This window comes from Rousettus aegyptiacus, unplaced genomic scaffold (genome assembly GCF_014176215.1).
Source record: "Rousettus aegyptiacus isolate mRouAeg1 unplaced genomic scaffold, mRouAeg1.p scaffold_m13_p_5, whole genome shotgun sequence".
Lineage (NCBI taxonomy): Eukaryota > Metazoa > Chordata > Mammalia > Chiroptera > Pteropodidae > Rousettus > Rousettus aegyptiacus.
In genome coordinates, this window is record NW_023416308.1 from 96,517,062 (window position 1) to 96,532,553 (window position 15,492).

Consider the following 15,492-nt stretch of genomic DNA (forward strand, 5'->3'; position numbering starts at 1 on the left):
GTCTAGGAAGGCAATGGACATCTTCTCACTCTGCCTCAATCTCTCTGACTACAGCTTCCTGTAGCACTGTTTCAAAATGTGCATCATCTAGTGACCTAGAGGTGGTGGAATTTATAAGTAATAGTTATTTTAAACAATGAATCCACAAAATTCAAGACTTCATCTATCCAGTAGAAATTAGAATCTGTTGGTGACCTTATTATTGACCTCTATATAACTTTACATGTTTTTAAATAAACACTTTGGGGCTGAGGTCGGGTTGTCATGGGTGTATTTAATGGCTTTATAGTGTAAGGATAGTGTTTTATTTTGACTGATATTTGTGGTGCTTGAGGAATAGAAGGAATGGAGGCATTTTCCTGTCCCTGAGACTGAAAACTAACTTTCCCTATAAAGATTTAGACTGGATGAGATTGATTTGCAATAGTTGGAAGAAGTTTTTCTTAGAAACTGCACTGGTAGCTTCTTTCGATTCATTTTACATTTCTTTTACTTGGGAAATGAATTAAGCCCTGTGGCAGGTGTCGTCAGACTTCAGTATGCATCAGAATCAACTGAAGTCCTCTTCAAGTGCAGATTTATGGGTCCTATCTTAAGAATTTCTACTTCACTTAGGTCTGGGAAGGGTCCAAAAATTTGCATTTATGACAATTTCCCAAGAGATGTTGATACTGTTGACTTTGGGAACCAGTAATGTGAGGAATCAGGCGTGGAGGCCCACCTTTTATTGTCTCGCTAATTTAAAGCTAAGGCTCAAACATTCTTCCAGAGCTCCTGATGTGCAACAGGTTTTTATTGTTGATAATTCTTCTATTTTTTAAATAGACTTGATTCTTTAAAAGAGATTCTTCACAGAATTCCAAGATATAAAACAAATCAAAATAAAGCTGCTCTAATGAAGATTGGGGAATATCAGCTCACATGCCCTTCTTCACTCTCCACAAATTTCCACAGCAGATACTGGAACCATCTCCGCAGAACCCCTAAGCTATCATGGAAAAACAAAGCAGTCATTAGTATGACTGCTGTCCCATTAGCTCCTCCCCAATGGTCACTAGCGACACAGCTTCTCAGGAGCTTCTGCTCATCATCCTGACGTCTCTCACCAGTTGTTCCATCCCAGCCTCAAATACCATTACCTACAAAGTGTCCCTTTTGCACCTCACCACTATTTACTTATGGGTGGAGTGGATTTTTCTTGTGAGGGTAACACTTGATGATAAAATTTTTGTTTCACAGAACTAGCCCATGAGATATTGGGAACAGTTTAGAACATTAATACTGCTTGAGGAGCATCTTCTGCACAGCTTGGTTCTTTAGGACTTCCAGGAGTAGTGCATCATGATCACCATTGCCCCAGATGCCACCACTGCCACCATGCCTCCTACTATCCCCTCCACACTGCAAAGCAGATAATTTTTATTGATATATGATTTATAATTTATCCAAAACAATTACAAGTATTTACGTGGGAATACTTTTAAATCATACCTTTTAACTCAATATTTCTTTCCTTTGATAGCTCAATACTGGTTTATGTGTGGGAGCAGAGAGAAAGAACAGGTTAAGAACTGTCATCGACTTCAAGACTTCCTAAGTCACAGCTTTTATCAAGCTATCTATGGGAATATATAACTATGCGTAGATTTTTTTTTTCTCTCCAAATGAGTTCTTGAATCTAAACCAATACCCAAAAGCATAAAGGTTAAAGATTCTGTATCTCTGAGTGCTAGGCTTGCTTTGGGCTATGAATCTAAAATCAATTCCCCTCAGGCTACCGAGAATTCTATTAGATCCAAAGAACCAAAAAAGAATAGTCCCATGATTTTACTATTGGAGATCCCACCCATTTTGACAATCAAGGGTAAACAGACCAATCATATTACAGACAAGTATACTTTTGTTATTGCTGTACCAACAACATAAAGGAGAGTTTTAGAGTTAAAGCAAGCCACTAGGAAGTACCTGTTCACTTTTGGCTTGACTTTTTTTTATTTTTACAGATTTAATGTGAATTTCTTTGAGCATATTTCAAATAATCAATATTCTTTCTCCATGAATTTGCATATAGTCTCTATACCCATTGTCACCAATCTGTTCCTTAATCTGAACTATAGGGAGACCCTAATCCGAAGTCATTAATATTTATACCTACTCTACAACTTATTAGGGGAATCCGAGGCTATCTCAATGAGGTCAAAGGCAAAATTGGCTAATGTAAAGTATAAATCCAGAAGTTAGGAATGAGTAGGATGATCCAGGGGTAAAGACTAACACTTCTTTCAAAAAGCCAGTCCTGCAGATATTATTAAAAATAACATTAGAAAATCCAAATATGTGTGTGGATTCAATAGGTGAATATAAGATGATCAATGGAAGATAAAAGCTAAAAAGTCATTTTCTAAACAAATACGGAGACGCAGAATTGAACTAAAAATAATATGAGTGGGCCAATGTCACATAAGAAAACAGACATAATAAATGCTTGGTGACTCTATTTTATGAGTTTGTATTGCTAGGCATATAGTTTGAAGTGTGTATTCAGAATACACATATAACATGTCATAACAATTCCCAAAAGTTTTGTCCACTCTTTTCTATTCCTTACATTAGACACACCAGATGCCTGAAGAAGAGTATCTAACAACAGGGGGAAAAAAAAAAATCATCCAAATTAAGTTTCCAAAGGGATTATAGTGGAATACACATTTTAAAATAAGATCTTGTTTTCTGTTCCAATCCCTTAGAAATTGGTGTCCACTACCATATTATGCAAGTTGCCTATTTATTTAGTCACAAATGAGTTCACTCTCTATGGAGCACACAAATTCTCAAAGCAAACTCTTCAAAAATTCTTCAAATGACATTCAGCAGGGGCTTTTTACATAGAGTGCATACGGACCCTACCCATGGCAGGGTGTGGAAGGTGTGACATTAAGAAGTGAAGGTTAATTGCCTGACTTTCGCATTGCAAGGTGATCCTGGAATCATAAACATCTCTCACGGTTTACTGCTCTGGCTCTAGCCGCTCTCTCTTTCTCATAATTAAGATCTATATGTAACTCTCTCCAAATGTGCTATTTTTAGACTTGGAAACAATTGTTCAATTTTCTATGAAAAAAAAAAAAACTTAAGTATTTTCTAATACACTGAGGAAATTTGGATAGCCATCCAAATAAATCCTCCAAGCCGACAGACCTATGATTTTTCAAGGGTTGTTACAAAGACTGTGCCCGTAAGCCAAATAAGCATCATCTTTGGGGAGATTTTATTTGTGTGATCAATTCATATCTGGACAGGTCTTCTGCTGGTTGGCATAGCAACTAACTGAAGTTCATTGAACTTTTAGATGTGTTTGCTAACAGTCTAAAGCCAATTTTTCCCCAATAGGGACCAGAAAAGGCTGTCTTTGTTAAACCTCTCTAGTTGCATTCAAAAATACATCATTTTATTCTAACCTACAAACACACACATTTGAGATTTGGGCAGTAATATTAATAAAACTGCTTCTATCATATAATCCCATAATAATTTTCCTCTATTTTCTGGGGGGAAAAAAGCTAAAGTTAAATATCAGTCTATTTTTATCGATTCAAGGTCTTTTTATAGTAATCTTAGGAGATCTTTTCCAAGAATTTATTTTTAAAGATTTCATTGAATAGTCTGAGCCTTGACTTTGAAAATGTTGGTTTTTACTTTGGCCTTGATAAAGTTTTAGACTTGAATATATTAGGTCTTCACTTCTTAGTCAGGTGAAGCTCTCCAGTAATTCATTTTCATGCTATGTTTGTTAAGCAATGAGTTAACCAATACACATGTAGAGAGAAAGCCTTGTCATAAGCCTGTGCAAAGCACTGTGGAAGATGAAGAGCAATAAATGCCATTGGCTTTTCAATAATTCATAATATCATTTTTTTAAAAGGACTAAAGGAAAACTAGCAAAGACAATGTCTCTACTACAGGGAACAATATGAAAAAAGACTTAAAAAGGACAAATTTCTAGTTATTTCCTACTCTTTCCTTGCTTAATTCCCAATTTTGAAAGCATTATTACTATGAAAATTAAAGGAGCTTAAGGTGTAGGGTAGTTTTCTCCAGAAGAATGTAGTAATCCCGACCTGTGTCTACCATAGAAGATCATGTTACTATTTAAAGAGGTAAGAAGAAAAGATAGCATTTAAGAAATCATTCTCTTATGAAGAATAGAATGAATGCTATTCTAATTATTTGTACAAGAAATATTCTTGTTCCTTGATTTTTATTTAAAGTCTGCAAGCAGTACCTAATTTCCCCAATTTCACAAAGATTTTATTTGCCTCACTTCTTCAGCTTTCTGGAGGAGAGGAAAGATGTCTCAAATATGGTTTCGTAGTCATTTCTCAATTGTGGATCTGTTGGAGGCCACACTGACTTGATTAAATAATTACAATCTGACTACTCACGAAGACTGTTTCCTTACAGCCTGGACTCCAGCCAATCTACTGCCAATGAGGCTGTTACACTTCAATGACTTTATTGATTAACAGCGATTAGGTCAGGTTGCTGACAATGTGTAACTGACCACTGCTATTTAAAAACAACCACTTGGCAACCCCCGATCTAGGGCTCAGTTGCATGTGGTTTTGTGGGCAGCTGAGCCCTGGCCTCCTGTGTCTGGGGGTCTTTTATAATGAAGCTGATGTATTGTATGGATCTTCATTCATAAATGTTCTTTTTGAACTGAAGAGCCTGCCTTTGTTTGATTCAGAAAGGGGGGAAGTGAGAAATGTTTAGAGCCAGGGCTGCAAGAGGCTGTGGGCATATGGAGAAAAGGAGAGTTGAGTGCCAATTCTGAACAAAACCCTACTGTGGGATTTTGAAGGGGGTGTATAGTGAGGTTTAACATTAACCTATACTGCCATCCTGTGGAGAAAAAGAGAAATTCTTGTCCCAGTGAACATGCTTAAAGAACTGGAGGGAACTTAATGCTAAATAGGAGGCCAAAATCTGACTTCAAACAGTACACTTTTAATTAAAAATATCTTGGAGTCTACATTATTGCTTTAAATTACAAGCGTCGGAGCATGTTCTAGAGTATGAAACAAACCAATCCTCCGGGACTACTAACAGCTTCTATGGGCCTGAGGCCAAACCTCTCTTACACAAGGGGAAGGGTGAGGCTCTGAACCTAGGTTCTTTCATCCAATCTCACAAACCAAGAAAAAAATAATGAAAAGTTTGCAAACACAACTCTCTAAAGCTTAGACTAGAGAAAAGAAGAAAAGGCAAGAGACATAAATCTCAATAACAAATGGGTATGAGTAGAAAGAAAATGATAGAATTAAGCATTCGATTTGAAACCAAATGACTCTGAATTTAAGCCTTGGCAATCATTTACTGAATGTTCTTAAAGGAAATTATTCCCTTATTCATGTCAAAGAAAAATAGTACCAGGTGGAGTTAAACGGGAAAGGAAGACATTACGATAAAAGTGCTAGAGGACTTTAGGGGGAGGGTTCATCAATGTGATTAGACCATCTGTGTTTGCTAATTGATGCTTGTGAAAGTTAGGCTCCTACCTTCCCAGAGACTAACAGATAGGGTCTCAATATTGATTATTACACTTGAAAGGGTTGGCTCCCATGTCTTTGAAAGAAATTCCTAGATTATAAAACTAGTAAAGCTTGGGAGAATTTTTACATCTCCAAGGAGCAGAGAAAGAACTTAACCATTGCAAGTTTTCTAAAGTAAATCTTTAAAAAAGAAAGGTCTTTAAAAAAGAAGGTCAGGGGCCTAAAGTCAAGGAGAAACTTGCCTAAAATGTAATCAGGTCAAAGGGAACATTTAAGTCATCTTGGTGAATCAGTCTCCCAATCTGTAAAATGGCCAGAGTAATCCCAACTGTCTTTATCTACAAACGTGAATGTGAGCATTGGGGAAAATATTTAAAAAATAAAGAAGTATGTGAATGTGCAGGAAACCACTAAATATAATCAATGTTAACATAGTGTTGCTATTTTTCTCCATCTTACTTTAGGAATGTGCAACTAAAAGGAAAAATGTTTCTACAAAGTAGAGACAGATCTATCAAAAAAAATCTCAGATTCAGGCTTAGCTCTATAACTTACTAACCATGGGGGCTTAAGAAAGTCATTTAATTTCTCTAAACTTTAAGGGAACTGAGTACACCAACACCTACCTCACATGGTGGTTGTCAAATTTAAATGAGAGAATATGTGAAACTACTAGCACAGTGTTAGCCCTTAGTGAATACTAGTACGATCTGAAGTTGCATTTAGATGAAGTTGTGGACTAATTTCTAATATGTTTTTCTTATCCCTGATTTGATTCATGCATCTGGCTATTTTCACACACACACACACACACACACACACACACACAAATGTGATATTACGGACCACCTTCAAACTCAGTGTCTTAATAGAACAAGCATTTATTTCTTGAAAGGATGTATGAAAATGTGCTGTAGGTTTCATGGTGCTTTTGCACAAGACTGGGGTTCAAGTGATCTAGGCTGGATCTGGCTAGACTTCAGTCTAGGTTGTGGGTATACTTCAGCTCTGTGCCATGTGCTTTTATGTCTTCCAGGACCAGTGAGCTGTTATGGTATGCTCTTCTCATAGTGATAGCCCAAGTGCTAAAATATAAGCTTTTGCTCATTACATATCTGTTGAAAATCGATTAGCTAAACAAATCACATAGGCAAACTGAAAAGCAAGAGATGAAAATATGTAAAATTTCAGAAGAGCAAGAGGATGAATATATAATATTACTACAAAGAAATAGAGGACTAAAACAGTAACTCAATCTCCCACAGTATATCATCTATTTTTTATACATGTTGTAGCTTCCCCTGTGTACTTGGGTGCCCAAAATCTTCATATCTTCAATAGTGATTAGTTATGGGAGTAAAGAAAGTATTTGAGCATAAAGAAAAATCTAGGAGAAAAGTGGGAATACTTTTCACATATTCCCCACCACATATTTGGAGAAAAACATGACCCAAACAAAATCTTGCATCTTTTTACAAAAACATTTTATTATGCAGGTTTTTATATTTTTAATTTTTCTTAAAGGTTTTCCCTTACTGAGAAGTATTCTTATGACAAATTACTGAAATGGAGATGCCAGGCCAAAGCAAGGACTTTGAATTTGCCAAATACAGGGAAAGTAAGCAATTATCAAAAGGTGATCAAGAGATGGATAACAGTGAGTACTTGCCCCCTGCCTTTTTTTTTTTATATCTCCTCACCTCCTACTCACACCTCAACTAACAAATCTGCGTCATTTGAGCTGAAAGAAGAATTCATCTCTGAATATAGATCTGAGTTAAAATCATTCTGCAATGGTCCTACTGAGAACAATGCCATCTCTTAAAATAACTGTTTTCAATCGTGACCTTCAGTCTGAAAGTTTGTGATGATGAATAGTGAATGGTGAATGGCATGCTACAGAATGTGGTCCCTAATCACTCATGGAGAAGTCACATAGGATTTTCAATCCTTCTGTTTATCCCAATGCTTGGAAAAGATCACTGAATCTGGATCTATATGGAGCTACCAGACTGAATCAGAAATGAAAATTTTCATTTGAGCCAGCTCCTCAGTCTTTTGTGAAACAATTTGGGGGAGGGGGCAGTATGAAAGACAGTGTGTAATGATGGTGTGCACAGACTTTGGGGTCAGACATGTGTGCTTAAATTGTGGCATTACATTTAATGACTGTGTGACCTTGAAGAAGTTGGTAATTCTTTTGCATTTCAGTAACAATATCTGCAAAATAGAAATCATTATCACTCATGGGGTTGTTGTGAGGATTTAGCATGCTAATATATGTAAAATATGGCACATAGTTAAGTATAATAAGCACACAAGAGAAGAGAGCTGTTGTAGTAGCTATGACAATGTATTAGTGAATTTGTTTTCAGCAAAGAATAAGGTAGAAACCTAGTCTGCTCCTACAGGGGTAGAACCTGAACTCAGGATAACAAATCCGTGCTGTGGACAAGGCAGGGCTGAAGTCTGTGGGATGGGTGAGGAAGGAATTTGACAAGACAGGTTGGCGAGTATGCAGGGAACACATCTGGAGGAAATGTTCCTCCAGAAACATGAAAACAATGACAAAAGAACCTCTTCTTAAACTACTTCTACTCCAAGGCTGAGCATTGAAAGGTTCTTCTGGGATGTTATATTCAGGTCAATGACTCTGAATTTGATGACTATTGTAGTGTAAAGTATGCTTTCCAGCTTCTGGAATAAAGGAGGGAAGGGCGTGATGGTTAATGTTATGTGTCAACGTGATGGGGGATGCTCAGATATTTGATTAAATATTATTCTGGATGTGTTCGTGAGGGTATTTCTAAATAAGTTTAACACTTGAATCCACAGAGTAAAGCAGATTGCCCTCCCCACTGTGGATGTGTCTCATCCAGTCTTCTGAAAGCATGGATAGAAGAAAACAAGCAAAGAGAGAATTCTCTCTCTTTATATGACTGTCTCTGAACTGGTACATTGGCTGTCCCCTGCTTTTGAAGTTGAACTCAGAGTGGAACATACCCCATCCTGGTTCTCAGATCTTTGGACTGGAACTAGAACTCTACCATTAGCTTTCCTGGGCCTCCAGCGTGTAGCAGAGACTTCTCAGATGCCATTAATTATAATAATTTATATATAATTTTATATAGAGATATATAGGAGACAATCCTAAAGCAGTACTCAAAATCAAATAATCTTGAGAATTCCTCTCCAATGTCTGTATTCTTAAGAAAGCAGGTGACAATCAATATCCCAGGTAGCTGTGAAGGAAGAGAAAAGCAGCTAGGTGTCAGGGGGTCCACCTAGAACAAACTTTGAAAGGAATTACTGAAAACTAGAAAAATAAGGAGTTTTCAAGGCAAGTAGATTGAGCACAGGAATGGGGAATTACAGAAGCAACATTGTGTATATTCTGGGAGACAACAGAGGGACTTCTGAGAGCAAATCACAATGAGTCCCAACTGAGTGGGGACTGGGAGTGGGGGAAGAACCCTCACTTGGGAAAGAAATGGAATCGATGACACCAGACTTTAGTCTTGTTGGATTGTGTTTGGAGCCAAGGATTAAAATTAGGCCTCAATTTAGACATGGGGTACAAAATAGTGTCTTGTTCTCAGGAGCCAGGTCACTGGGACTAAAATGCAAGCCACAGGAGCACTGGAGCTGATATGACTGGATGTGAGGCATCCGGGCTGCTAATTAGAGTCCTACCAAAGCATCCAGATGGAGGACAGCTCTGATCCAGGCTCAAAACTGCCTTGAACAAGACATCTTGACAAAATTTTCATAATGATCAGACTACCAGCTAGGCTTTTGAGCAACGAATCTCCCTGAAATGTCTTCTTTCATGCTCATGGAAAGGAGGAAGTCCCTACTTTTATTTTGGTCTAGATCTTTATATTCATGAAGCTTCTTCTGGTGAAACTCTAGAAGTGAGGCTAGATTTACAGACAAAATCCTGAAGTGCCAGCTCAACTCACTGTACTCATGATCCAGTCTCAGATTGTTCTTTCATCTCTGAGTGGTACTGACTCTCTCATCTTTAACTCTACTATATCTTACACTTCAGACATGATGCTCAAGACTGTTTTCTTAGAGCCATCCTTGGATACCTTCTTCAAATTTGTAGAATCACTGATACACAGGGGTCTAATTACTGAAATAGACTTAGAAATTAATGTTCTCCATCTCTGCCAGAGCTCTTGAAGGCAAGATAGATTTATTGATCAGACACATGCAGGGGCTTTCCTTTACCCCACCCATGGCTCAGAATATGTCTGCTAAACAAACACTCCACCACACTCTGGACAGCAACATGTTAATCTATATGAAAGGAAGAATAAGAATAGGTTTCCTAGGTACAAAATTTATCATTTCAATTTTTTTAAGAGTTAGGGTGGGATGCCAAGTAGCCTGGCAGGGAATCTTTGGAAAATTAAAGCGTGAGATTAGACCTTCCAGAAAAAGGGCTATGGTTAGTTACCACAATAGACTGTCTTTCCCGATAATCTTTCCTTCTGCTCTTCTGCCCCAGGGGTGTGAGTAATCACCACTTGTGTTGAAGTGAATTTGAATTTGAGACGAGAAGTTACCGACTTTGAGAAGGTTAATAACTCATTATAAATGTCTCTCCTTTTGAATTAGATTTGGATTGGAAACCTTTTCAGATTCTAATGTTACAGGGGCAATAAAATATCTTAAAATTCAGCAAGCCAAATGGTTTCTGTCTCTTCTTGAATTTATTCTTATGTTCCAGTGGGAAACTAGGCAATAATTCTTTACCATTACTGAACTTCGTAACATTGGAAGTTAGCAGAGTAATTCGTAGACTCCTTCTGGCCCTTTCCCTTCAACCTACTCTCACCTCCATTCTCTAATCACTTGAGATAAACCATTTTGAATGAAAGCAATGAATATGTGTGAACGGATTCTATCACCAAGTCCAAGTTCATGTATCTGACTCTTCAAAAGGCTAAAATTCAAAACATCAGAGTTTGGAATGAGAAAAGTTTTATCGATCAAGAAGGCACCAACCGAGAAGATATATAATTTTATATAGTGCCCCCAATCCATCTTTCTCATTGGACTAAATTAAGTTTTTAATGCGTAAGGGAGTATAGGTATGTGGAAGTGCTGGTTGAGCAAGTTTTAATTGGAGGACCTTAGAATTTGGCTATTATATGGAAAAGAGATGTCAACACTTGATCTTCTTGGACAGCAGACCCTTTGCTTCTGAAAGGGTTTCAGTGATCCAGTTCTGCTTATATCCTGGTCCTTTGGTAATGGGAAGGTGAGAGGGGGTTGGGGAGAGGCACGGAGACTTTAGTTCCAGATACAGATGGAGGTCAAATTTCGCTCCTCTGGCATGTTTTGGCTTCATGACTTATAGTTTTGGTATATTGTCGCTAAAAAGCAACTCAGTATCTTATTAAATAGAATAGAACTATTTTAATCTGATTCTGTGGTTACAATTAATTCAATGACTTGAAGCAAGAGATCCTGGTTGGCCAGGTTGCCCTTTATCTGCCAATAAACTAGGCATTCTACTTGACTGTGCAGGGCTGGTACGGCTTCTTTCTCGGGCCTTTCCCACTAGGAGAGTGTTTGAGCTGCTATTTCAAAAGACAAGGCATTGGAAGCAGAAATAAGCCATGATGTTGTGATTTATAATAAGAGATATATATTTGGTCTTCATCCCCATTTCTGGCCCAGAGCTCCTGGACTTTCCTAAGTGCTAAGACAAAGGTATCTTTTGTTATGTTAATGAGGTGACATTTAGACTGCACCTAAGGATGGGAGCTGGTCGCCAAAAGAAGGAACCTTGCATTAAAAGATAACGGTTTTCAGTTCTACCCCTCTGACCTTTGGGGAGGAAGGTGGGGCTGGTGATTGGATTCTATCACCAATTGTCACTAATTTAACCAACTATGCTTATGTAATGAAGCCTCTGTCATAACCCAAAAGGACCGGGTTCGGGATCTTTCAGGGTTGGTGAACACATGGAAATTCGGGGAGAGTGGTACACTCAGAGACACCATGGACTCTCTGGGCCCTATCTTTATGTCTTGCCCTATGTATCTCTTCCATCTGGCTCTTCCTAAGTTATGTCCTTTTCTGATAAGCCAGTGATCTAGTAAGCAAAATGTTTCTCTGACAAATTGATCAAAGGTAAGGATCAGAGCTTTGGAACCTTCAATCTGTAGCTGGTCAGTCAGAAGCACAGGTGACAACCTGGACTTGCAACTGGCCTCTGAAGTGAGGAGGTGGGGGAGTATTGTGAAATCGATCCCTTAACCTGTGAAATATGAGGCTATCTCCAGTTAGGTAGTGTCAGAATTCAGATGAATTGTAAGACACCTAGCTGTTGTCTGAGAACTGCTTGTTGGTGTTAGGACCTCATCTTCCAACATTGTAATTGGGTGCAGAATTCTTACGAGCATCAAAGGTCTTTCAAGTGTGGCCTGACTTTATTATCAGACATCTTTCTTTTTCTGTCTTCTGAGTCAGGTACCAGGAAACTGATTAGATACTCTCTTTTCTTGATACACCCACCTTGCTCTAAGACCACATGGGCTGTATGAGAATTTACAAAAGACACTGAGAACAAAACATTCTTAAATGAGTTACTGCAAGAAATTTGTTCTGTGTGGTGTTTAAATGCTGAACTCAAATTATACTCGTGTATTTATAAAAACCTTTTTTATTAGAAGAAAATTTTCTAAAATGTAAACTGAAGTTGTCTTCAAGTTGTGGGATTATAGATGATTTATCCTTAGAATTTTTTCTTTCTTTACTTTTATTACTATTTTGTATTAAGTTTATACTATTTTTATAACTTAAAATGGTATAAAATTAAATCTTACTTATTTTTATGGGCACTTTAATATCTTCCTATTTGTGTGTATGTGTACATGTTAACATGGCCGCATCTCTGAATTATTATATTGTAACTGCCTCTTCACTATATTATACTTTTCTTTGTCCCTCAAAATTATTTTTAAGCTAGAAGCAATGAAAAAGAAAATTCCAATCCATTGTGATTTGCTTTTCTTACACCTATCGACCACTTTAATTTACTCTGACGAAATGAACTCAGTAGGCATCATTATACAATGTAGCATTCAAGAGAGGATATACTTCTTTGGTGGTATACTGCTTAGCATTCCTCTTCCCAAGAGATCACATTAGTGCAGGCAAATTCAGAAGATTCAGCTTTACCAAACACCAAACACATACAATGAGTTATCTCTGACCCAAGATTGCGCACAGTTCCCCAGGAGGTCAAGAGCGCAAGTCCTGACAATGATGTCAAGATTTTGCTTAGAAGCACCTAGAGCAAGAAGGGTCTAGATTAACGGAAGATTAAATAACTTCTTATGAACTTGTATGTCTGCTCTAGGTTTGACTTGATCTGTACAATGACACTCAGAGGTAGATGACATTATCCTCATTTTGTAGATGAAAATATGATCAAAGAGTAAAGCGGCTTTCCTGACTTTACATATAAATATATCAATATTTATTAAGTGATGGATTTTGGATTTAAGGCTAGGTTCTATGACTTTATACTTCTATGCCATGACTTTACAGAAAAAGGGCAAAGAGTATATAGAAGTAGAGCTGTTCTATATAAACAAGTGGCAGGGGGGCAAGGAGGAGTAAAATGAAAGAATGCAAAACAGTGGAGAAAGTATGCATTCAGATTTTCACCTATCCCTAAACCATATTGACCCCAAAGAGTTCCTCCACCCTTTCTCTCCTTGTATGGCCCTCATTGTTTCCCTAAGTTCAATCTCTTCTCCAGGTTGGGCTACAAAAATGTGCAGGCTCAAGAAAAAGTCCCAAATAAAGAGTAACTAAATCTCATAAATTTTAGGTGATTTCTGAATTTTCAGTCACCTTATTTTAAATGAACAAATTTTCTAGAAACTTTCTCAATTTTTGAGCAAAGGAAGATATTAGTGATGGCAGAGCTGATTCTATGATAGATTGAATAGGTAAGCATTCAACTTCAAAATGACTTAAATGGATACTTTGGTTCAAAATATTTGTAATCAGAATGTACCAGGATTTAAAATCAGACAGATGAAGGGTTTGAAATCTAGCCCTTACCAGATAAGTAAAATTCGACAAGTCACTTCACCTCTCTGGACACAGGAATAAATAACTAAGGTATATGCTTACTTAAGGGCAAACTTGGAAGTAATGAAAGAACTGGGCTTAGAGCCCAGGTCTATTGATTCCTAGCCAACCATGTTAACCAAGAAATAACCCACAGTGGGCCCCAAAGAATTGATTGATGCTTCTTTATTTGCCTTCTTGCAGCCTGGAGCCTGGACTCTTTCTGATGACTTGATGATCACAGAATATTTCTGCTTCAAATGATAAACTTTGAGAGTCTTGGAATAGCCAATACTGGCCCCTAGCCCCTACCACCATAGAACACAGACTAGAAAGAAAAGAAGAAAGATTGATTTTTTGATAAAGCACCAGACATCAAACACTGTAGTGTTAGCACATTATCTCACATGTTGATTCATGTCATGATCATGGTTATTCTCAACAACAAAAAAATGGAGAAATCAAGGCCCAGAGATGTAAAATAACTTTCCAAATATCACAGTGCTAAGAAGTAACTTCAACATGATTGAAGGTCCATGCTGTTTCTCTGGGTCATGCTTTCCTCCATGGAACACTGAGAAATGGGTTTGTTAGAGATGTGAGAGTTTCTATTAACCCACACAATTGCTAGTCCACCCTAAACATGTCCTTAAGATCCCAGAAAAAGGGGGGAACGGAGAAGCCTGTTCTGCACAGTGGTCCACGCTGTTCTTGTTTATCTCTGTCCTTTCCCCTGTGTGGAGGTAAATGCAGGTTCCTTTCCTGTCACCTCAGAGGCCCCGATAAAAGACGAAAAATGAGGAGAGTAACAGCTGTGCTCTCTGGAGTCTTCACAAGGGCTAGAGTTGCCTCCTTGGACACCTCTTCTATCAGTCCCGTTTATTTCCCATCCAGGTTGACCAGGGCTGTGCAAAGTGTGGGTTAAGGAACAGTGGTGTGGTTTTCCGTCCCTCGTCCTTTACAAAGAAATACAATTGGTTCTGGTTCAGCTACCTCACAAATCAAAACCTTCCACAAAACAGCATTAGGAAGAAAAACCAAGTCAATCCTGCAGAGGGAATGAACAGCAGAAATCCTACATCTGTGACAAATAGGTTTACGTGATTTCCTGAGGCCCTAAAAAAAAAAAAAAAAAAAAAAGACACTCACCTGCAAATAATGGTCCACAAGATGGCAGCACACTCTACATCTGGCTTCCAGGCCTGCTGGTTTGGAGAGCTTGCTCCTCTCCACAGGAAGGAAAAAGGAGAAAAGGCAGGGCAGAAGGGGGAATGGAGGGAAATGAATATTTCTTGAGGGTCTTTAGTGTGCCAGATCCTGGTGTACATATTTTAAAACACATTAATTCATTTATAATTCCCACAGCTTATTGAGGTAGATACCCTGTTTTAAAGTTATTCATATCGATATTGAATATTGAGGGTTTACTCCATGCCAACCACTCTTCTATATATTCACTACCTTATCTAACTTCCTCAATACCCAACAAAATGACTACTCTTATTAACCCTCTTTAAAGATGAGCCAATTGAGGTTAAATGAGAGTCAGTGATTAAAATCACACAGTCACTAAGCCAGGACATAGGAATTCAAACTCTGCGAATGACAGTATACACTCTCTGCATATACAAAAGATTAAATAGCTCCAAATGTAAAGAATGATAAAGTCAGAACTAAAGCCTATGCTTCTAATAATACTTTTTTTTGAGTATAAAAAGAACATTTTTTTCACAAAGAAATTTTACATACAGGACATTGACCAAAGGAATGTAATTTATCTATAATCACACAATCCAGAGATAACTACTATTAACTTTTCCCTTTCTACTTCTCTCTG

The 15,492-nt window shown here is 37.7% G+C and overlaps 1 long non-coding RNA gene across 1 annotated transcript in view; it reads left to right on the forward strand.

Annotated features, from left to right (window-relative positions):
* The window catches only part of LOC118602771, a 594,064-nt gene that overhangs the window by 469,280 nt on the left and 109,292 nt on the right, over positions 1 to 15,492 (forward strand). The window lies entirely within an intron of this gene.